Raw genomic sequence first — 25,686 nt, forward strand, 5'->3', positions numbered from 1 at the left:
CATCTCACAACCGTTAGGATGGCTATTATCAAAAAGACAAGAGATAACAAGCATTGATGAGGATGTAGGGAAAAGGGAACCCTTGTGCCCTGTTGGTAGGACAGTAAATTTGTGCAGCCACTATGAAAAACAGTATGGAGGTTCCTTAAAACACTAAAAGTAGAACTACCATATGATCCAGCAATTCCACTTCTGGGTATATATTTGAAGGAAATAAAGTCACTACCTCACAGAGATATCTGCACTCCAGTGTTCACTGCAGCATTATTCACAATAGCCAAAGTATGAAAACAACCTAAGTGTCCATAACAGATGAATTGTTAAAGAAAATGTGGCATACACATGCAATGGCATATTATATTATTCAGCCTTAAAAAAAAAAAGGGAAATCCTGCCATTTGCAACAGCATGGATAAACCTGAAGAACATTATGCTAAGTGAAATAAGCCAGACACAGAAAAACAAACTTCACATGATCTCACTTACACATGGAATCTAAAAAACAAACAAAAAAATTGGAACTCCTAGCAACAGAGAGTAAAATAGTGGTTGCCAGAGGCTGGAGAATGCAGAAAAGGAGAGATATTCATCTAAGGGTACAAACTTTCAGTTATAGATGAATAACTTCTGGAAATCTATCATACAGTATAGTGACTGCAGTTAATAATAACATATTATATACTTGAATTTTGCTAAGAGAGTAAATCCCAAGTGTTCTCACCACACACACAAAAAGGTAACTATGGGAAATGTAGATATGTTAATTAGTTTGATTGTGGTAATCATTTCACAATATATACGTATATCACAAAGTCACATTATGCACTCCAGTGTTCACAGCAGCGCTATTTACAATAGCCAAGACATGGAAGCAATTCAAATGTCCATCGACAGATGAATGGATAAAGTTGTGATATATTTATACAATGGAATACTACTCAGCCATAAAAAAGAATGAAATAATGCCATTTGCAGCAACATGGATGGACCTAGAGATTATCACACTAAGTGAGGTAAGTCAGACAGGAAAAGAAAAATACCATATGATATCAATTATAAGCGGAATCTGAAAAGAGGAGACAAACATTTACAAAACAGAAACAGACTCACAGACATAGAAAACAAACTTATGGTTACCAAAGGGGAAAGTGGGAAGGAATAAATTTGGAGTATGGTATTAATAGTTATACATTATTATATATAAAATACATAAACAATAAGGATTTACTGTGTAGCACAGGGAACTATATTCAATATCTTGTAATAACCTGTAATGGAAAAGAATTTGAAATATATATATATAAATAAAACTGAGTCTATTTGCTGTACACCTGAAACTAACACAATATTGTAAATCAACTATATTTCAATTTTTAAAATCATGTTACATACCTTAAATATATATAATGTCTATTTGTCAAAAATAGGTAAAAATATATTTTAAGTCCATTTTGTCTGATAATGACAAAATGTCTTTTGTCTTTTGCTCATTATTTGCATAAAATATCTAGGTTAAAAGCACCAAAAGCCCATCTCTGCAGACAATAGCTAAACTTCTGGTATCCAGAGTGATGTTCCAGATCTCCATGAGTCTTGGTTCTGTGACTGTTAAGAAGTTGTCTGTTTCCCTTTCCTATGAATCCTCACAACAGTCCATTAGCAAAGCAATAATCTAAACTCTTCTTACTGTGTGAAGTGGTTGAATTATCAAAGAGCCTAGTAATAGAGATAAGAAAAACAAAACAAAAAAATTATAAGATAGGAGGGAATGCATCCCATAAAGATGTATATCACTCATGTAAGATGCTATGGAAGACTTTCAACTCAATGATTCATTCACTCCTTCATTTCACAGCCCCTGAGCACCTATTCAGTTCCACAGACTGAGCTGGACATAGCACTGAGGCAGTAATGGCCCCTGTGTTCTAGGACTCAGGATGATGTAGGCAAGCAGGGCCGTTTTAAGATACTCATGACTTATACCTAAGTTTCCAAATCTTTGAAGTGTGGATAACAGCACAACCTCATAGGACCGGTGAATGGTTAAATTAATTTAAAATGAAATCATCATCATCATCATCATCATCATCATCATCATCATCATCATCATCATTATCATCATTACCCACCTTAATTATTTTTTTCTCTGGAAGCTGTATCCCACCAGTTAAAATTAAAAAATTTTTTACTGTAAAAACAATTTTTAGGGTAAACATTTTTACCATAAAAGCATTTTACTGTAAAGTACGTAATTTGTCTTTAGAGCCTATAATTAATTTCATATTTATTTTTAAGTTTGGGAGCCAATTATACTTTTTGAAAGCTCTTAAAAAGCTCATAAGACCATCCCCCTGGACTAAGTGGATAAAGTGGCTCTGCCCAGAGTGACCACGTAGGGCTGCACAGGTGGGGTATTTTGTTTTTGTTTTTGTTTTTGTTTTTGTTTTGTTTTTTTAGAGATAGGACCTGCTACCAATACCAATATGATTTTATTGGAATATGGAATATAAACATGTTCTCAAACAACCTAAACTTATAAAAATATATGGCATTATTAAATAGTTAATAAAGAAATCCTAAAGTGTGATGGGGTGGTAGACACCTTGACCTCTAGCCAAGGTGTGTGAGGTCCCCACAGCTGTGGCATGGCTCTGCAGCTGGGATCAGGGGATTGCTTGCAAACCATGTTGATGACAAGTCCTGAGAGTGAAATCAGCCTTATTTTTTATTTCCTTAAACAAAATTTAGCTTCCTTTGTAACATGAAGGCTAGCATAATGGATCCCAAGCTTTGATACTTGCCCCAGGAGCTCCACTCCCTTCCCCAAGCCCCTCACATGTTACCCTCTCTGGTCACTTGGGTTATCAGGTGGCCTTGCCCACACAACTCCAGTGCCTGCATATGAGAAAGACTTATCTTTGCCAACACATTCATGTGTTATGTACCAGAGCTTAAAAATGCAGATTACCCTGATTACAGTGAGAAACTGTTTCTCATGGGGCTAAAAAGGAATAAAGGGTGGGAAGGGAATGCTTTTTTTCACCCAGTAGGTCTTTCTTGAATACTTTCTAATAGGACTTCTTTCCTCCCTCTCTGATTTCCTTGAAGACTGACTTTCCAGCTTTAGCTATGGTTGTGAACAAAAAGTCTTTGTTTCAGAGATATGCATAAATAAGTGCACACACAGGGATGTGCTGGGAAATAGTGAGGTTTTCCTTACAAGGCTGGAAAAAAAAAAGCTACATGAAAAAAAATAGCAACAAGATTTTGCAGTTAGGCAAATCAACGAAGGTTATGGTGAGCTCCAAGTTATGCACTTAGCATCCAACTTTTGATGAGACAGATGGACCTGTTCATGACATCACAAGGTTTAAAGTGATGCCTCCTGACATCAAAGGGGACTCATGGGAGTGACTGCAGTTTTTTCCCAAATGAATACACTTGGAAGAAAACTGCAGGGATGAGGTACATTTCCTAGAGAGCTCACGTCATTAAAAAAAAAAAAAATACATAAAACATGAATTTGTAAAAGAGCTTTAAAAAGAAAAACACTGTCCCTGTTTTAGTATCTCCTTTTCATAAATGAGGCTGGTGTGTCAGAATAGACTGCTGACGTTTTACTAAAACTTGAGCCTGAATCTCACCAAAGGAAACCCAGACCACAGTGGAATAGACAGGAAGTCAGATATTCAGAGATTGTTGACTGAACGGGTTAATTCAACAGTGGTCTCCTGTTAAATAGAGGTAAATGTGCAACAACTCCGAGTCTCTCATCTCCACGCATTCCAAAGGGAGAGGCCCTCAGATCCTCAGCTACGTGCATCGTCAGGCTACCAGAACAACTCCCTGTAGACTAGTACTGGGGAGTTTCTTTCCTTTTGACAGACTTTTAGGTCTTCACTCTTCTTTGCATGTAGAAGGAATGGCTAGAATTTCTTCTTATCACACTGTAGTTTTCCTTCAAGATTTGTGTTTGGTTGGTCGGTTTCACTGGCAAGCGTCAATGCCGCATTACCCGTCGCTTTCCAGTCTTCATCGGGCCGCCGTGAGACCACTGGAAAGTACAGCGTTATCTGCACAAGGCTGGGACGGCTCCTTCACCACGGGGCAGAAGTACGGGTGCTCCATGGCCTCTTTGGCAGTTGGTCTCTGTTGATGGTCATATCGCAGAAGTTTGTCCAGAAGACCTCTAGGGCCTTCGGGCTGACGAGATGCCTGTTCTCACTATGGATAAGGTTTTCCCAACGCTTCTGTGAATGTTGTACCAGAATATCGCTGAAGTGCGGATCTAGGCCTGTGTGATACTTCTTCAGATACCCATTCAGCTCGTCTGTACCCAGAACCTCGGCAACGCGAACAAGCTGGTCATAGTTATCCTGTCCGTGAAAGAAGGGCTTCTTTCGAAAGATCACACTCGCTAACATGCAGCCCAAACTCCACATGTCCAAGCTATAATCATACACCTGATAGTCCACAAGGAGCTCTGGTCCCTTGAAGTACCTCGAGGCTATGCGGACATTGTACTCGAGTTGGGGGACAGAACTCTGCCAGACTCCAGTATATCAGTCGCAGCTTTTTCTGTGGATGATCTGTCATGACATTGCGAGGTATCACCACCCTGGGCATGAGGTCCTTGATGCGGCAGTAATGCAGAGCTTTAAGTAGTCTGTACATATAAAACCGGATATCAAAGTCTGTCAGGGTCTGGTACAGTTGCTTAAAATCTGTGTTATTGATGTATTCAAATACCAAAGCTGGTGTCTTTGACACAGGGTCCTTCACAGTGTCAACCAGCTTAATGATAATTTGTTCCACAACGAAGGTTCTCCAGAATCTTAACCTCTTGTTCCATCTTCTTTTTCTTCACTGGCTTGAGAATTTTTACAAACACTGTCTCATTGTTGGTGATGTTAATGGCCTCAAATACTTCACCATACTTTCCCCGACCAAGTTTTCGAACAAGTCAGTAATCGTCTTGATCAACCCCAGCTCGGGGCGTGAGCCTCAGCGTCCCAGAACTCGCGGCTCCTCAGGCCGTTCCCCGCGGCGTAGACCCGGGCCCTGCTGCGCGCGGCCGGGCCGGGCACGGCGGGCGGGACGCGGGGCGCCGCGGGGCGCAGAGGGCGGCGGCGGGCAGAGGAGGCGGCGGGCAGCGGGCCGCCGCAGTAGGAGGAGGAGCGCGGCGCTGGGCGGTCGAGCGAGGCCGAGCCCGCGGGGGCGGACGGGCTCGGGGCGCGGGGGGCGCCGGCCGAGACTGCCCGGCCCTGGAGCGGCCGGCCGGGCGGCGGGGCGGGCGGCGCTCGCGCTCCGCGACGGCCTCCGCTCTGCTCGCGGTCCGGAGGCGGCGGCGGCGGCGGCACCAGCAGCGGCAGCCGCCGGCCGGGAAAGGGGCAGCGGCGGCGGTGGCGAAGATGCACAGGTGGTTTTTACTACACAACTCTAAGGAAGACCAGTCTCGTAGACTATGAGGTGAATGTCCCCATCCCGTCCCCAGAGATGTGTACTGCTGCAGCCCCGACCCTGCAGGTGAGGAAATCAAGGATTGCCAGCCAGCGCAATAAAGATCACTTCCGGTTGGGAGAAAAGAGAAGGCTTTATGGAGGCTCTTCTTCTTTTGAGGCAAGTCATAAAGAGCAGACAGACTTCGGTGCACAAAGATGCTGTGAGAAGGGCAAGCCAGGCAGAAGGCACAGAAGAGCAAAGGCAAGGCGTACTTCTGTGGAGAGTGAGTAGTTATGTTTGGTTGGAGGAAAAGATGTGTGAAGGGTGGAAGAAGGAAATACGTTTGGGGAGAGAGAAGGGAGCCAAGCTTCAAACTTTAAACTTTGTTATGTGGGCAATAAGGAGTCATTACATGTTTCTGAGGCGAGAAGTGTCATAATCAGGGCTGCGCTTTAGGAAAGTTCCTCTGGCAGCTGGTGTGAGGGGTGGGCTGGAGCAGGCAGAGGCTGGAGATAGGAGGCCAATAAGAGGGTGGTTACAATTCTGGAAGCTAGAAGTCCAAAATCAAGGTGTTGGTAGGGTCACGCTCCCTTCAGAGGCTTTAGGGAAATTTGAATCCATTCCTGGCCTCTTCTGCTGGCTATAGGCATTCCTTGGCTTGTGGGGGCTCACTCCAATCTCTGCCTCCATCTTCACATAGCCTTCCCCTCATCTCTTCATGACTCTCCTTTGTGTGTCTTCCATAAGGACATTTGTCATTGGATTTAGGGCCCCCCAGATCTCCCAGATTGTGTTAATTACATCTGCAAAGACTCTTATTCCAAATAAGGTCACAATCACAAGCTTCAGGGGTTGGGACACAGACATATCTTTTGGGGGCTCCCTTTCAATCCACTACACAACTGTTGGCAAGAATGTGGAAAAATGAGAACCCTCATACACTGCTGGTGGGAATGTAAGATGATACAGCAACTTTGGGAAACAGTCTGGTAGTTTCTCAATGGTAACACAGAGTTACCATATGATTCAGCAATCCCACTCCTAGGTATATACCTGGGAAAAATGAAAACATACGTCCACACAAAAGCCTGTATATGAATGTTCATAGCAGCCTTATTCCTATTAGCCAAAAAGTGGAAACAACCCAAATATCCATCAACTAATGGTCCATTCAGAATCAATAAAATCTGGTAAATCCAAACAATAGGATATTATTCAGCAATAAAAAAGAATTAAGTACTGATTCATGGTACAACGTGGATGAACCTTGAAAACATCACATTACGCTGAGTGAAAGGAGCCATTCACAACAGGCCACATACTGTATGATTGCAATTCTACAAAATGTCCAGATTAGAAAAATCTATACAGACAGAAGGTAGAGTAGTGATCGTCCAAGCCGAGGGGTGGGGGTGTGGAGGAAGAGGATGGGGCTGGGGGAGAAATGAGGAGAGACTACTAATATGTATAGGGCTTGGGGGAAGTGATAAGAAATGTTCTAAAACTGATTACAGTGATGGTTGCCCAACCCTATGAATATAATGAAAAACACTGAATTGTGCCTGAAATGAGTGAATCATGATACATGAATTACATCTCAGTAAAGCTGTTATTTTAAAAAGATAAATGTGGAGCACTGCATAAACCTCCTGGAAGCTCCTCAATACACTTGAGTTACCCTCCCATCAGTTCTGCCTTCCTGTGAATACCTGACAGGGGCCCATTACAGCAACCCCACCTGGACATGAAGGTTGTAAGTTGTAGACACCTTCAGATTAGCTGGAGACAGTCACTCAGGCACAATCAAATATTTCCTGAGTGCCAGCTATACAGAGGTGGCTGCAAGACTGCCGAAGAGCCAGAGCTGAATTGCGAGCGCACCTCGCGCCCTCAAGGTGCTCTTTCACAGAATGAGAAAGGGTGTGGTCTTTGCCTTCGGGCTCCTCCAACATTGCCTTAATTAACCCCTCTCCCCTCCTCCTCTCCCTCCATGTTCTGTAAGATTTTCTCACAGAAAACTGCAGTAATTATCCATGTATTTACCACCATCACCACCCCCTTTTCTTTCAAAGGGAAGCATATTTAACCTTAGCAGATTTCCCAGACTCATTTGCCTGCAGAACACCTAACAAAAGTTCTTGCCCAACCCCCCTCACTTTACAGATGGGGAAATGATACTCTGCAGGGGTGGGGGAAAATCCTGTTCACAGTCACAGAGCAGAACATCGGGGCAGAAACCAGAAGCACACCCCAGGCTCTTGATTCCCACCCAAAGCTCTTCTTCCTTTAACAAGACACTGATGACACAGGCATCTTGTCAGTTGAGATACAAGCATCTCTGATGACCTCTGTGCTCCTCAGTGTGACAGTGAGAAAGGGAACATGGAGGAGTGGTTAAGAGCATGGATCCCAGAGCCAGGCTGCCTAGGTTGAAGTCCTGGCTCCCCCACCAGCTGGGAGCCCTTGAGACAGTTAACTGAATGTCGTTGTGCCCTGATATCCTCATCTTCAATATGGGGAAGGCAAGACGAGTACCTACCTCACAAGGTTGTGAGGATTACATGATTTAACGGGCATAAAGTAATGCACATAATGCCTCAAAGTATGTCTGGAAAAAGGGAATTCTGACACATGCTACAACACGGATGAACCTTGAGAACATTATACTAAGTGAAATAAGCCAGTCACAAAAAGACAAATACTATATGATTCCACTTATATGAGATACCTAGAGAAGTCAAAATCACAGAAGCAGAAAGGAGAAGGGTGGTTGCCAAAGCCTGGGAGGAGGGGAGAATGATGAGTCCTTGTTTAATGGGCACAGAGTTTCAGTGTTGGGAGATGAAAAACTTCCAGAGATACATTGCACAATAATGTGAATATACTTAATACTACTGAACTGTACACAATTTAAGATGGTAAATTTTATGTTATGTGGAGGATTTTGTTACCAAAATAAATAAATTTTTAAAAAATGTATTTCTGGCACTCAGGGAAATTGCAGTCACTTACTATCCAGTTCTGTCACGGTTTTGTAAGCAGAGTGACAGGGGAGCCAGCCAACTTTCACCCTTGGTAGCTGTTTTAGGTCCCCTGGAGGCAGAGTGTCCTCATATAGAAGTTCTTCCTTCTCTACCAGGACTTGAACTCAGAATGACTGCAACCCAGCAGTGAAACAAGGTGTCGTAACTCCTGGCATGCTCCATCCCGGAGGGCTCCCCTCTGAGGCTTCTTCTAGCTGTAAATTCCTCCAAGATTCCATCTTCCTTATCCTTCAGAGCTGAGGCCAAAGCTCTGCCCACAGAAGTCTTCCTCCACCTCCTGGCAGGCAGCTGACACCGGTTCTCTTGCTTCTGAAATAGCTGACAATCTCTCTGTGGGAGTAGAGTCCTGGTTTTACACTCCAACAGTGTGTGGGCTCCTGAGGGCAGGATGCAATCCCACAAGCAGAAGTGCTTAGCATGTTGGATGCACGTCTGAATGGATGAGTTGAACTTTCCTGGAGCTTCCAGGTCCACAAAGACTTCCTCCACAGTAACAGCTCCCTTTCACTTCATGCATTTGCAACCGAGTCCTCCCTCTGAAAGGACTGAGGACTCCCTGCCTTATATAACTGACAGATGTGTCCGAGGCTCCTCTCCACCCAAGACCATGAACTCCCTGAAGGAACAGACCAGGTCTGAGCCACCTTTATATCCAGAGTATTTATCACAAAATTTTACACAGGGTCGAGATGAAAACATGTTGAATTAAATTTGTTTTGCTATTTAAAAAAAAAAGCTTTATGTTCCAAAATATTAACCACAGAATTATTTATGCTAGAGAAAAATCCAAAATAACCGAAATACCCAACAATAAGAAAATAACACACTTAATTATAGTGAAGCTTGATGAAACATTTTGTAGCCATTGAAAATAGTAAATATGAACAAGGAGTAACAAGAGAGAAAACTTTCGTGAGATGAAGTTAAGCAGAGAAAGTGGGTCATGAAATGTGTACACACTCTGACTACAGCTGTAATTGACAACATGTACTAAGTGCCAAGTATTTATAAACACTTCCCACCTACTTCTTACAACTCTTTGGGTTGGGTTTTACAATCCCACTTTCACAGAGAAGAAAACGGAGGTTTGTAGAGGTTAAGTGCCATGCTCAAGGTCTCACGGTTGGTAAGACATTCAGGCACAACCCAGACCTGGGTGGTCTATGCTGGTCCCTAAGTCCAAGCTCTTTACCACTTCGTTATACTGCCTTCCAGCAAAACCAACTCTGTAAGTATGGTAGTATTCTTGGAGAAGTGAAACCTCAAAGTTCAGGCGGTAGGTTATGAGTATAATATTAATAATATTATTCAACATTATTTGAATAGTAATTTTAAAACATTTTAAGGATAAGAAACAGGATGTCAATGACAGAATTTCCTCAGAGCAGCAAGGTGGAAGAATATCTGGCGACAGGATATGCAGCTAAAAAAGCACCTGAGAGCTGGTTAGATTGATGGGGAAGCTCCTTTACTGGGCAGGGAAGCATGATTTGTGCAATTCAGGGAGGCCAGCACAGGGCACCAAAACTTGGGAAACACTTGGCAGATGAATATTTCTTGAATATTTAATGAACGAACGGGTGAGTGCCCCTGAGAGCTGCTTAGGAGGCTACTGACGCTAACTGCTGGGAGAAGGGATGGACTGGTTCCTGGGACAGAGTGTATGAGTCCCAGGAGTGTGTGTACCTGTGTGTGCGTGAGCACGTGCCTGTGTGTAGGTGGGACTTGGAAGGCAGAAGGAAGAGGCAGGAGCCTTTGAGAGGCTGGGATTTGGTCCTTCTCTCACCTCTGACCTCTCTCAGCTAATGGTATGGATCTCAGCCTGAGATCACCAGTAAGCCTGTGGAGTGGAGTGTTCAGCCATCCATCCTGGCTGCCCTCCCCACCCCCGCCAGGCTCCACATCATTTCCACCCATTCCAACCTCAGTGTTCAGTCTTCTCTCCCTTTGCCTGAAAGCTCTGGGCTTCCTGCAGACATATCATGTCTGCTAGCTGCTTTATCTCCATTATCTCATTTCATCACTCCAGCAACACTGCAGGTAGGTTCCATGATTATTCCCTGAGGTATAATGGTAAATACATATTTGGTCTTTCCCTCCAATTCCTGGCACAGAACTCCATTCCTGAGTGATAGGGGTGACAGGAGTGTCTTTTGTTATTCATGATAAGCTTCTTTCAACCATACCAAGTGAAGGCTAATGAGGTCACTCTTGAGACCTCCATATAGCTTCAAGATGGGGACTGTTTACCCAAAAGACCAAGACCTGATTAAAGGGTTGGAACTTTCAGCCCTACCTTCCCACCCCTGACCTAGGTGGGTGGTGGCGGGGAGATAGGCTGGAGATTGAGTTCAATCACCACTGGCCAATGACTTAATCAATCATGTATACTGAAGACTCTGTTTAAAAACAAAACTAAACTAAAAACTGGGCTCAGACTGCTTCTGAGTTGAGGAACACAACAAGGTGCTTGGATGGCGGTGCACTCCAACTCCATGGGGACAGAATGTCCTTCACTCAGGACTCTTAGATTTCATCCTATGAGCCTCCTCATCTGGCTGTTCACTTATATCCTTCATAATGAACTGCAATAGTAAGTTTATTATTATAAAACTCTCCGGAGTTTTGTGAGTTATTCTAGCAAATTATTGAACCTGAGGAATGGGGTTGTGGGAAGCCCTGACTTTATAGCCAAGTCTGGCAGAAGTGCAGGTAACCTGGGGACCCAATGGTTGTGAAGTGAGTCCAGCCTTGTGGGACTGAGCCTTTAACCTGTGAAGTCTGACACTAGCTCTGGGCAGTCAGTATTAGAACTGAATTGGATTGCAGGACATTTAGTTGGTGTCAGAGAGCTGGAGAAGTGATGGATGTTGGGAAAGACATCACATATTTGGTGTCAGGGGAAGAAGAAAAACCCCTCATTCCCACTTTGCAGATGAGGACCCTCTGCTGCAGGACTGGGCTGAAATCCTAAATTTGCTATTAACTCCCTCACCTTCCACACGGGATTAAGGAACCCCACTCCCTTCTTTCATGAGTGCCTTCAAGAAGCCATTGAGATGATGAATGTGGAAGCACTTTGTACACCAGGGAGATAAGAATTAGAGAACAAAAGGGTCTGATGTGGGTTCAAATCCCAGCTTCATTGCTCATTTCCTGGGTGATCATGAAGAGTTAACCTCTCTGGACTTATTTTCCCACCTACAAATGAGAGAAATAGCACTGACCAGTGAGGATTTAATTATTTAGACATCAGATGTCAGGCATTTCACACACACCCTGACACAGGAAGCTCTAGTAAACAGGAGCTCTTAATAATAGCAGAATAAAATCCAGGAGCTCACTAACCATTGCTTTTTGGGTTTTTTTAACCAAAAGGCAGGAAGACATAGTGTCAAAGCCAGATTGATATCAGGGAATGTGATTTACATGGAAATAAGAAAGTTCTGAATATACAAAACAAGCCAAGCCAGGTGCGAAAATAAGGTCCTGAAGCTCTCGTATTTTCAGAAGCCATTTGCCTGCCATTCTTGTTCCATTTCCCTAGCTCCCTGTGGGGATGGGTTTTTTTTAAATAACTTGACTGCTGATCTGCAAACAAATCCTCATTCAAGGTGATCAACTAGTGCCCTCCATTCCACTTCATTCATCCAATTATCTGTCCATTTAGCAAACATTTCCGCAGCTCCTGCTCTGGGCCAGGCACTGCAGTGAGTGCTGGTGACACAGTGGTGAACCCAGACCCATTCCTGGCATCAAGGAACTGCTAGTCTAGTCCAGAAAACAGACAAATCAGGCACCTGGTACAGGGAAGGGACAGCTTCTCTGAAGAGGTGGCACATGAGGAGCCACCCGGTGAAAGGCTGGGGGAGAGAGGTCAAGGCAGGGCAGGACCAGGTAAGAGAAAAGCCAGAGAGATGTTTGGGAAAAAGGGCAAGTAAGGAGGTGTGGTGGAGGAGGAGCCCAGAGAGATGCGAAGAGCCCTGATCTTGAAGGATGGAACTGGAACTTTGAACCAGATTAAACATCCGCTTGAGGTAGGAAACGTGGGCAAGGACAGGGAGTGGGGAAGAGTCACCATGGCCACCCAGGAGGGTTTTTATTTGTTTTATTTTCAGTCCTGGGGCTTCAAAGGGACTAGATTCTGAACCTGGCTCCATACTAACTTCTTGTTTGATCTTGGCAAGCCACTGACTCTCTCTAAGCCTCATATTTTTAATTTTTAAAATTTTCTTTCTTTATTTTTTAAAAATCATTCTTTTCTTTTTTTCCCCAGTTTTATTGAGATATCATTGACATACAACACTGTGTACTTTTTTAATGGAGGTACTGGGGATTGAACCCAATACCTTGCGCTTGCTAGGCACACACTCTACCACTGAGCTATATGCTCCCCACCAAGCCTAATTTTTTTTAAATTGAAGTATAGTTGATTTACAATGTTGTGTTAGGTTCAGGTGTATAGCAAAGTAAATCAGTTATATTTATTTCTTTTTCTAGGTGCCTCGTTAGCGCCGTAGGTAGCACATCAGTCTCGTATTTTTTTTTTCTTTTTCAAATCTTTTCCAATATAGGTTATTATGAGATACCGAATATAGTTCCCTGTGCTATACATTAGGTCTATGTTGTTCATTTTATATATAGTATTATGTATCTGTTAATCCCAAACTCCTGATTTATCCCTTCCCCCATTCCCCTTTTGGTAACGATAAGATTGTTTTCTATGTCTGTGAGTCTTATTTCTGTTTTGTAAATAAGTTCAACTGTGTCATTTTTTTTAGATTCCACATATAAGATAGCATATGATATTTGTCTTTCTCTGTCTGAATTAATCACTTAGTATGATAGCGTCTAAGTTCATCCATGTTGCTGCAAATGGCGTTATTTCATTCTTTTTTTATGTCTAAGACTCATTTTTATCAACTCTGAGGCTGAGAGAGGGAAGGAGATAAATTCAAGATTATGTAACTTGAACCCTAAATCCGGGCTCAGTATGCTTTCTAGTACATCAAACTGGTCTGTGATATCTGATTCTGGGGAGAACAGTGCATATAAAATTGAAGATCATTGAAAGGACTTTGGATAAATTGTGCAAATAAAATAAATAGTGTGAGTATGAGTAGGACTGTGGCTAAGGTTAGTGTCTGTGGCAGTAAGGCATAGAGCCTAAGGGTTTATAAATTCAAAACCAGGATAGATGCATTTGAATGAGATTGGTATGTGAGGCTACCCTAACAAAATCAAACACAGCAGGCACTCACAGACTCTTACCACATGACCCAGCAATCATGCTCCTTGGTATTTACCTAAATGAGTTGAAACATTATGTTCACATTAAACCCTATATACAAATATTTACAGAAACCTTATTCATAATTGCCAAAATTTGGAAGCAACCAAGATGTCTTTCATTAGGTAAATGGATAAATAAACTGTGGTACCTCTACACAATGAAATATCATGCAGTGCTAAAAAGAAATGAACCATTAAGCCATGAAAAGACAAGGAGGAACCTTAAATTCATATTACTAAGTGAAGAAAGCCAATCTGAAAAGACTCCATATTGCATGATCCCAGCTATATGACTTTTTTTTTTTTTTTTTTTTTTTGCAGGGGGAGGTAATCAGGTTTATTTAGTTAGTTAGTTTTTTGATGGAGGTGCTGGGGATTGAACCCAGGACCTCGTGCATGCTAAGCATGTGCTCTGCCACTTGAGCTTTACCCTCCCCCCCAACTATATGACATTCTTGAAAAGGCAAACCTATGGAGACAGTAAAAAGATCAGTGGAGGTAAAAAGATAGTTACCAGGGATTTGGAGGCAGGAAGTATAAATAGGTGGAGCACAGGGGATTTTTTATGGTAGTGAAACTATTCTGTACTATAATGATGAATGTGTGTCCTTATACATTTGTCAAAACCTCTAGAATGTTAACACAAAGCATGATTCCCTAATGTAAACTATGGTCTCGGTTGATAATGATGTGTCAATGTTGGCTCATCAGCTGTAACAAATATACCACCACTCCAGCTAGGGACGTAGACAGTGGGGGAGGCTGGAAGGATGGGTTCGGGGTGAACGTAGGAACTCTCTGTATTTTTCCACTTAGTTTACTGTGAATCTAAAATGGCTTCAAAAAATAAAATCTATTAATTTTTTAAAGTGACAAGAAGAAATATAAAACCAAGTAGTCCTATGATTAGATACATTGAATTAAGTGTTGAAAATACTTCAACAAAAAGAGCAACAAATCCAGAAGATTTGAATAACAAATTCTATCAAACATTGAAGAAAAAATAATTCTAATAGAAAATAGGGACCATTTCCTAATTATTTTATAATTATACCACTACTGGATTTGAAAACTTGAAAATAACATTAGAGGAAAGGATACTTCAGACCAACCTTATACATGAGCTAGTTGCAAAACCTCCAAACAAAGTATTAGCAAACAAAATCCAGCAATATATAAAAATGACAATACATTATGTTCCGATTAAGGTTTATCCCCCAAATGCAAGGTGCTTAGCATTTTTGAAAATCAGATTAACTTTAACAGATTTAAGAGTGTAGTTATCTCAACAGATGGAGAAAAGGCATCTGAAAAATCAACATCCAACTCATAACAAAATTTCCTAAAATCTAGGTATAGAGGGAAAGTTCTTAAACTGATAAGTGTACCCAAAAAAGTACAGCAAAATATAATATTTAATTGTGAAACATTAAAACATTCTTTTAAGATAAAGATCAAAATAAGGATGTCAAGTTCCATCATTTCCAGTCATCATTGCATTGAAAGCAATAAGGCAAAAAAATAAGAAAGAAAAAGTTCATATATATATATATATATATATGAAATAAAAGTGTCATTACTCACAGTTAATATGATTTTTTATATTGAGAACCCAAAGAAATTTGTGATAAATTATTAGATTTTTTAAGAGAGCTGAGCCAGTTACCAGATACAAAATCAATGTGAAAAAAATCAGTTGTATTTGCACCTATCAACAACAAACAAGTAGATAAGCAATTTAAGAACAGCTAACATTTTTTAAGTCAGACAGAGAAAGGCAAATTTATGATCTCATTCATATGTAGAATCTAAAAAAGCTAAACTCATAGAAACAGTGAATAGATTGATGGATGCCAGGGGCTTAGGGGTGGGAGAAATGAGGAAATGTTGGTCAAAGGGTACAAACTTCCAGTTATAAGAGGAATGAATGCTGGGGATCTAATCTACAGCATGGTGACCATAGTTAACAACACTGTACTGTATACTTGTAAGTTGCTAAGAGAGTAGATCTTAAATGTTCCCACCACACACACAACAAAAAATAGTAATTATGTGAAGTGAAGGATGTTAACTGCCTTTATTGTGGTAAACATCTTGCAATATATACGTGTATCAAATTATCATGTTGTACACCTTAAACTTACACAATGTTGTATGTCAATTATACTTCCATAAAGGTTGGAGGGGGAGAGAAGAACAGATAACATTTCCAATTTCATCCAAAAGAAGTACAAAGTGTTGGGAATAATTTTAATAAGATGTACAAGACCTTTATGGAGAAAAATAGAAAACTTTATTGATGAACATTAAGGAAAACCTAATTGAAATGATATGTAATTGAAATGATACATAAATCGTATTTATAAATTAGAAGACTTAATATCTATAAACTTCTAGTTCTAGTCACCAATGTATGGGAAGTAAAGAAAATAGAGAAGCATGTTAAACTACACCATAAAAATACAATCTAAAATGTGGAAAACTCCATAAGGCCAACAACCTAGTTTTTTCAAAAAATAATTCCAAGGAAAAAATAAAAGCTGGGGTGGGAATTTATACATTAAATGACACTCAAGACCAATCACAACCAACCCCAAGGCTTCTCACTGCAATAAAAAATTTTTTAATCCCAAACAAAATGTAAAAGTAAAATAGTGGGGGAGGGCATTCTCAAGTGGCAGAGCGCATGCTTAGCATGCACAAGGTCCTGGGTTCAATCCCCAGTACCCCCTCTAAAAAATAAAGAAACCTAACTACTTCCCCCCACAACAGAAAAGTAAAATAAATAAATAAATAAAACAATTATATTTATGAGACAACTGGAAGTCTAAACCTTCTCATTTAACTATCAAGTTGCCCTTGATGGTATTAAGGAATTAATGTGGTTTTTCTCTTTGGGGTTTTTTTGGGTATGACATTGATATTGGGGTTTTATCTCTTAAAGATATATATTGAATTACAGGTGAATTTATATGATGTCTGGGATATTTTGAAAATAATACAACAGTAGGGGAAGATGGAAATATGGATGGGACAGAAGCTGAACACAACTGATGGCTGCTGGAGCTGGGCAGCCAATGAGTACATGTGGGTACATCATATTTTTTGTTTTGTATGTGCTCAATTTTTTAGATTTTTAAATTAAATAATATATATAAAGTGTGTATAAAATTTTGCTAATTCATTTGCAGATTCAATACAATCCAAATGCAAATCCCAACAAGAGACTGTTTAAATAAATATAACACATATATGTTTATAAAATACTGCACAGTCTTTAAAATGATGCTCTTGAAAAATATTTAAGTACATTGAAAGTTGTTTGTGCATGTTAAAGGCAGAATTTGGGGTTAAAAGGCAGATTATGCAGCATTATGTGTAGTAGATGGCCATTTATGTAAAAAATGGACCAGAACTGAGATAAGAAATTTCTGCAGGAGGTTAAGTATTGCAGAAATTAATTTAGGTGAATAGTTTTTAACCTTCACTATGCATCAGAATCACCTATGAGAACTTAAAAAATATGCAGATGCCCAGGTCTCACACCAAAGTTTCCATTTCAACTGGTCTGAAATGGGGCCAGCCATCGTTAGATTTCAAAATTTCAGCGGGTGATTCTAACGTGCAGGACTGAGAGCCAATGATCTACATTTACAAAGAGAAGCAGAAAGATGGATAGAGAGTAGGAAGACAGATTAGATATACAGGTAGATAATTCATAGATTTTTGATTGATAGATGACGAGTAGACAGGTAAATGATAGGTGGGTTAGATAGTAAATCAAAGTCTGAAGAAAGGGAGGAGGGGATGGGGGAAAGAGAGGGAGAAGAAAGGAGGGAATTTGTAATGACACAGCAGATCAGAAATGAGCCACAACTCAATACCTAATTGAACAAAAAAGAGAATGAAACAAAAGTGAACACTAAAAAATACAATAAAACAAAAAGTGAAAAAGAGAATGAAACAAAAGTGAACACTAAAAAATACAATAAAACAAAAAGTGAACGTGTCTAGCTGATACAATGAAATGTATAAGTTGACTATTCTTTTATTTATTATATTTACTTAAAATCCATACCCCCTACTTTTCAAGGATATCAGTGATATCTTAAAAGTTAAAGAATGGAAGAATGGAGAATGACAGCTTAATGAGTGAGCAGTTTCCCTTGGGGGTGATGAAATGTTCTGTAACCAGAGATGATTGCACAGCATTGTGAATGTACTAAATGTCACTAATGGTAAATTTTATGTTATGTGGATAAAAAATACATTAAACGAAGATTGATTAAAGACTAAGGTTAGAGCCAGTTTAAAAGTGCAGAGGATGTTACCAGGCAATTGGGATGAGTTAATTATTGCCTCCAGTACAAAATTTGTTCCAAGTCTCCTAGCAGTTGAGGCAAAAAAGAAATCTGGCAGGTTATCGGGTTCTTTGTATATATTGAGGGCCCTTCGCATATCAGGGGCTACCTCTTGTTTCATTTTGACCCTTGCTGTACCACATGCCTAGCGAGCGCAGGAGGGAAAGTGGGAGCCCTTTGGAACGTTTGACTCAGCTGAGAAAGGAGGATTTGCCTTGGCTGGGAGAGGCAAGTCAGAGCTCAGCTCCTTCCCCTCAGAGCCTGTCATCAAACCGCTCTTAAGAATAGCAGCTCCTGCCATTGCGTGGCCCCGGCCTCGGCTGGTGGGTCTGAATGGCTGTTTGTTCAGCCTGAGCCGCGCAGAATCAGCCCTGACAGTGATGGCCCAGTAGGTATTATGTAAGGGGACCCAGCTTACCTGCCCTAAGACAGACAAAGCAGATAGTTTGACAGGCAAAACAGAGCCAGCCTCTTTACTCCCAGGCAGCCAAGGGGCTATTCAAAGCCTGGACCTGGAAGATTTTCATGAGGTGCTGACATACGAAACCGGAATGCAGAAGGAACAAGGCAGAACTGGCACCACATGCAGTCAGGCATGGCAGGTGTCTCCAGCATCCAAACCGGGCCTTCTGGAGCTTTGACTAGGCTCCACCCATGAGAGAGAGAGAGAGGGCGCTTTGGGAGAGAGGGCCCCAACTTTCAGGCCTGAGCCTTCGGCAAACCTCAACTTTACCACCACCCTTATTGTTGTCCAACTGAGGAAAACCTTTCCAGGCCTTTCTTGTGGCGAACAGGACGTGGGTGCAGAGAGCCGGGAGTACTTACTCCTCGTTACTTGCCAAGCTGCGCACGTCAGGGGCTGGCAGAGGCAGCAAAGGAACAGGTACTGAGTGCCCGCTGCACACCAGGTGCTATGCAGGGGCTCCACCCTCAGGCACTGGTTTCACCCTCACAAGCACCCCACAAGGTAAGTACCCCATTATCTCTATTTTGCACATGAGAAAACAGGCTCCAAAGAGGAACTTGCCCAAAGTTATACAACTGGGAAATGGCAGACCCAGCATTTGAACACAGGTCTCCTTGGCCCCCAAACCCATGCTGTTTCTACCTAAATGGAGCCAGTTCACAAGACCCACAGCTCCTGGAATCACACTCTGTTTTCAAAGTGGCTTTGGCGCTTTCTCGCTCTGTGACCCAGGTGGGTATTCATTCCCCCTTCTCAAGGCCTCAACGTCCCCATCAGTAGTGCGAGGTACTTGTGAGCACTGAATGGATCAGGCAGGTGAGGATGCCTAGATGTCCACCAGTGTAGGTCATCACTGCTGAGCTGCACACTTTTTGACTGCTCTCAAAAGCCACTCCCACCCTCAAAGGAGATCACCAGACCTATATAGATAACACTTTCTCCGGTCCTCTCTCAGGATTCTGAAAGAACATTCTCTGCCCAGTGTCATGAGCAACATGAGAGAAGAATTGCACCCGACTTGTCTACTCACAAAATATCAACACAGAGCCCAGCATTTACTCGTGACTCAATAAATGCTGTTGAATGAACGAAAACATGAATGCGTGGTTTGCCACGAGATGTACCATGTGTTGTGTTGGAAAGAGCTGGGCATCAGAGCATGTGGTTCTGGCTTTGCCACTAACTCACTGTGTGGTTTTTAGCCACTCACTGGCCCCCTCTGGACCTCAATGACCCTATTTATAAAATGAGGGAGGAGAACTAGGTACTCTCTAGCAGCCCGTGTCAGCTCTGATTCTGTAGGGACGGGGGAAAGAAAGATCTCACCCTCTGCAGTGATCTTCCCCTCTCCATGGAAAGCTAAAGCTATATCATAGCCACGTTTGAGAATAGCCCAGGACATTCTAAATAAATGGTGGGGTGGGGTGGGGTCGGGGGGGAGGTGGGTATAGCTCAGTGGTAGAGCCCAGGCTTAGCATGCATGAAGTCCTAAGTTCAATCCCCAGTACTTTCATTAAAAAATAATGGTGAAAATTTTATGCCACGTGAGTTATATCTCAATAAAGCTATTATTTTTAAAAAATTAAACTAAAAATAAACAAGCTGGGTGCAAAGCTGTGCACATTGTGTCTTACAGTCTGAGCTCTTTCTCCTTGACTCAAGTGGGATATATGAGTCAGAGAATAAAGTCAACATTCAGATCTAAGGGAAGACGTTATAATCAAGAATGTTTCAAGCCAGTTGCGCCTGTGGTTGCCCACCATGATAAGCAACATCAACAAAGGGAGCCACCAAATAAAAGATAGGACATTACACCTGGTCAAGAGAAAAAGGATGAAGGAGCATCTGCAGTTCAAGGAGCAGTTCAAGAGCCTACCCTGGAAGCTAATCAACAGGAACTGGCTCAGCCAGGGACTGGGCGTGAGCGTGGAGTTGGTCCTGATGTCACGGGGAAGACACTACCAAATCCAGAGCCCATTAAAACGCCAGAAGCAGGTGAAGGGCAACCACAGGTTTAAACGAAGACAAGCTGTAACCATGCAGGCTGTTCATGTGTTGGAAACGTGACTGTTAAAATTCTCTCAATAAAGTTTTGCAGTTTTATCCAAAAATAAATAAATGAATGGCAGATCTGTAACCCTGATTCAATCAGAAGCAGACAAGCAACATTCTCAACAGTCAAATCCTTCAGTCTGTGAAACAGAGACTTGCTCACGTGTGCAGCGTACTTTATAGTTTGCAAAACACTTCCCCTCCTTTCTCTCATTCAAACCTCAGCACAGCCTTATGAAGAGGACAGGACAGATGTCATTTCCCCATTTACTGACTTGCCCCACGGGGCTTATGGAGGGAAAAAAAGTACAGATGAGATGTGGACTCAGAACCAACTCCTGACTCCAAATTCTGCCTCCTTCCCTTTACACAGCTCACTTGTACACAGGCAGTGAGGAGATGAACTCATTCTACCAAAACCAGATTTGGAGGGTCACAAGTTTACCATCTGGGTGGAAAACTGCCCAGCACAATGGAGCATTTTAAAGTCAAATTTGGGGCAGAAGGGTGCAGTGCACCGATACCAGGTGGGCTTGTAGCCATGGAGAGTCAGCTGTACGGGAAGGAGGAGTCCAAGCCCATGTCCAGGCATCGTACGCCAGCTCCTTGCAGCAGCTGGGAAGTTGATCTGCATGCAATCTCTGAACATTGAGATATGGAAATACTGTGATGCCCCATAGACAAATAACCACTCCCTGAGGCCCCATCCCCACCCCTACCCATGCCCCTAGCTGTCCTGGTTCTCTCAGCCCTTCCCCAGGATCCCCTGGAAAGCCCCCAAGATTCTGCAACTAAAGGGTTAAAGTCTGAAACAGCAGGGGAGCAGGGTACTGTCCTACCAGGCTTCCATTCTAATTGGGCATTTATTCCAACACATACTATCTGATTGGTCAACACCCTTGACTTACTGGTTTGGTTTTTTTAACCAAAAAAAAAAAAAAAGGCTTTATTGAGGTATAATAGATACATAAAAAACTACATATATTTAATGCGTATGTCTTGATGAGTTTGGATATTGCTTATACCTATGATACTATCACCTCAATCAAGGTAACAGACATATCTATTACCTCAAAAAGATTCATTGTGTCCCTTTTTGTGTGTGTTATAAGAACACTTAGCATGAGATCTACCCTCCTAACAAATTTTTAAGTGCACAACACCTTATTGTTAACTATAGGCACAATGACTTATGGGAGATCTCTATAACTTATTCACGTTGTATAACTGTAACTTTATATTCATTGAACAACATACTGTTTGTTAAATATGTTTATTATTATTCCATCTGGCTAGCGAGATTGTAGAGAATCTCTTAGAGCTTTTCGATTGTTCTGAGTGTGATGATAATTTTCTTAACAGCTAAAAATTCCACAGTTCTCACAACAGGCACACATACATGTAGGGTAGCCACATTTTTTTAGTAAATCCTGAGTGATAAATTTCATGTCCAGAAAATGACCAAAACTTCAGTGACATCTTTAAATGAATTTGCATTTTATTTATGACGCAACTTAACACAGACTTAAAAAGTAGTCATACATAATATAAGTGAGCCCTATGAATGACTCAATCAATAGACAATGCCTAGTGCTCATGAGCACTGGAGGATACTTTGTGGTCGTCTCTTCTGTGGGGGTGAGAACAACTACCAATCTAGCCAACCAAATCTCCCCCCTCCATTTGATAGCTGGAAAAACTGAGGCTGGACCTCCTCAAACCCACTGTTGGGCTGCATCTTGCAGGCATGCAAGCCCTGTACTTGTTCAGCCTCAAGACCGAAGAAAGAACCCAGAGACACAATGGTTTCTTGGACAGGGGATCTTACAAAAGGTTCCTGGGGTGACACCCTACCATGGATGTGGACAGCAGACGGCAGGCAGGACACGGCAGCAGTCCTCTTCACTGCCTCTGGGAGAGGGAGGTTACTAGTTACAGAGAGAACTGACATCAGGTTGGCTCATTGGTTACCAGGGAAACAGGCAGAGGAACATGCCCCTTACTGCCACTTTGACAAACTGTCCTAGTGGAGACATCTGATCTAAAGATTAGAACAATCACCACCTAGAGCCCGGGGCAAGTACCTAGGTATTTACTGATTAGGCACTATGATTAAGAGGGCAGGTCAGTCATGTGAGTAGATGTAGGTAAAGCAGGGACTAGCAGGTGAGGTACAGAGAGCAAGAGGACAGCCATCTTGGGTGGCTGGGTCATACACTTACTCACCACTTGGAGCTAAAACTTGAAGCAGCTTCGCATCCAAGATTTATTGTGTCCAGGGGTGTTGAATTAGGGGGTGCTGACTGGGCAGAAGACATCCCAAGCTGGGCCCCCAGTGACCCTCCCGTTATAAGGCAGATATCATTCATGGAGGTAGCCAGCAAAGACCTACTGTCTTTTCACTGATTGAGGTCAATCAGCCTTACAGCAGCCACTCAAGCCTATTAGACTAGGGGATGCGGCCCCAGAAGCAAAGGACACTGTGAGGCAAGGTTAGAAGTGTAATAACATGGGACTATACTAAGGTACTACAATGAAAGTCTATGGGCTTTGACAGGAAACAGGGGGCTTCAAATCCATCTCAGGTATACGGCCTTGGCCACGTTTTACTGAACTTTTCAGATCTCAGTTTCTAAATCTGTAAAATGGGACTGTTCTGGGGATTGATTAAATGGACTAACATACGTATAACTCCTATTCAAAGCCTGATACAGGTATATTGCTCAACAAATTTTCAGCTTCCCAGAATCATCAGGAAAATACAAACCCCTCCATCCAGCAGGAAAACTACAGTCTGACAATTCTGTCCACTTTTCCAATCCTTTGTTCTTTCATTTTTTCTTCTCTCCAATTTTCCCACATCTAGCACTACTCCAAAGCAACTTTAAGCTCAGTTCTGCTAACTATACCAGGCTAAGCCATACCCAGATTCCTGACCCACAGAAACAGTGAGATGATAAATGTTTGCTGTTTTAAGCCACTAATTTTGTGGCTTACAGCAATAGATTATAAACATAATATCAGTCATGAGGGAAATGCAAATTAAAGCTACCATGAGATACCACTATATAAAAAGGGTAAAATTTAAAAGGCTGCACTAATCAAGTTTTGGTGAGGAGGTGGAGCAATCAAAACTCTCATCTACTGCTAGTAGAAATAAAAGAAATACAGCCATTTTGTGAAAACAGTTTGGTAACTTCTTAAACATTTAAACATATGCCTACAATCTGACCCAGATATACCTCTCCTGGATATCTACTGAAGAGAAATGAGAACAGAGCCATGCAAGACTTGTACAGGACTATTTAAGGCAGCTTGTAGGTAAGAGCCAAAAATGAAAACAACCCAAATGTCTATCAACAAGTGAATGGATAGCGGGAAGGATGTTGCTCAAGTGGTAGAGCACATGCTTAGCATGCAGGAGGTCCTGGGTTCAATATCCAGAAATTCCTCTAAGAATAAATAAATAAATAAACCTAATTACCTCTCCCCACCAGAAAGAAAAACTAAAAAAACAAAAGCAAAAACAAGTGAATGGATAAAGAAACTATGGTATATCCATATATCCAGAATACTACTTAGAAAAAAAAAAGGGGAATTGACTATTGATATCACAACATAGATGAGTATCAAAAATAGTTATGCTGGATGAAAACAGTTAGGCAAAAATAAATACACTGTTATTCCATTTATATAAAATTCCATAAAATGCAAACTAGTCTATAGTGACATCAATAGATCAGTAATTGCCTACAGATACTGCAGGGTGGGGACTGTAGGGGCAGAGGGATAGATGAATCAATCACAAGGGGCATGAGGAAACTTTGAAGAGTGATAGATATGTTAATTATCTTGATTGTGGTGAGTTGCAAGAGGTCCTTGGAGACAATTTGGTAGCACTATATTAAGAAACAAAAATGTTCCTGGCCCCATAAATCTCTTAGGAATTTGTCTTAAGAAGGGTTCAAAAGAAACACAAAGCACTTTATACAAACACACAGCAGCATCACCTATATCAAAGATATTGGAAATTACCTAATTGCCCAGCTACTGTGAAAGGGTTAAATCAACACTACACCATTTTATTCCCAATTACAGATGAAAAATGGGAGGTAAGATGCAACACATAGTTATGTTTACAAAATAATGCAAATGCACTGTGTATAAAGACAATGGAATTGTACATACACTATGGTTACACCATGTATGCAAAAGAACACAAAGGAGGAAAAAAAACAGAACATAGAAAACCCTAGTAGATGAATGATAGGTAATTGGCATGCGGGTGACTTTTTTCTTCCTGTTGTCTCCTGTCATGTTATGATGTTTTCATGACAGTTTTTCAAATGTCTTCTTGTTGGTTTTGGCTCGGTCTCCCTACCTGGTGATTATTCTGAGCCTTGCGTCTGTCAGCTACCAGCATCAGCACCTCAGCGTGGTCAGCCACTAGCCCAATCGGCTTGTCTTCTATGCCTTCTTCTAAATCACTGACAAAATGCTGAACAGAGCTAAGGTATGGTGTGAAGGACACACTCTTCCCTTTCATCATTGTTAGTCTGCTTAGGTTATTTCAATTCCATAAATGACAGAAAGCCACTTCCCAAGGGAGGAGTACTAGGAGGCGGTAAGCAAAGCAAACCTGGAGAAGGAGGTTGAGCTGCTTACCTGAGCTCGGACTGTCTTACTCACTCACTGGGTAAAGCTAATGTCAATCATCTCTGGCCAGCAAATGCCCTGACAATCAGAGGCAGCGCCACAAACTACGTGCAGGAAATAGTAGCCTGTCTATGAGAAAGTTAGAACTTGGGGGGAAAAAGTGATAGAAGCCTGTAGATAGAAGCTATTGTATTATCCCACTGACCCAGAGCTAATTTCTAATAGTCCATCTGGTCCCACCACCTGGGGCCAGTTTGGCCCGGCCAGGGCTCGAGGAAGACAAAGAGCCACATACAACACCCACTAAGGTGAGGTCCCCTAACGGGATCCCAGGAGCAGTCTCTCACCTCTTCCCTATGCCAGGAGTATGTCT

General features: G+C 41.8%; 1 pseudogene; it reads right to left on the minus strand.

Annotated features, from left to right (window-relative positions):
* Positions 1-3,986: 3,986 nt before the first annotated feature.
* The window catches only part of LOC105067552 (casein kinase II subunit alpha'-like), a 29,131-nt pseudogene continuing 7,431 nt past the window's right edge, over positions 3,987-25,686 (minus strand).

Source organism: Camelus bactrianus, chromosome 4, assembly GCF_048773025.1.
Source record: "Camelus bactrianus isolate YW-2024 breed Bactrian camel chromosome 4, ASM4877302v1, whole genome shotgun sequence".
Lineage (NCBI taxonomy): Eukaryota > Metazoa > Chordata > Mammalia > Artiodactyla > Camelidae > Camelus > Camelus bactrianus.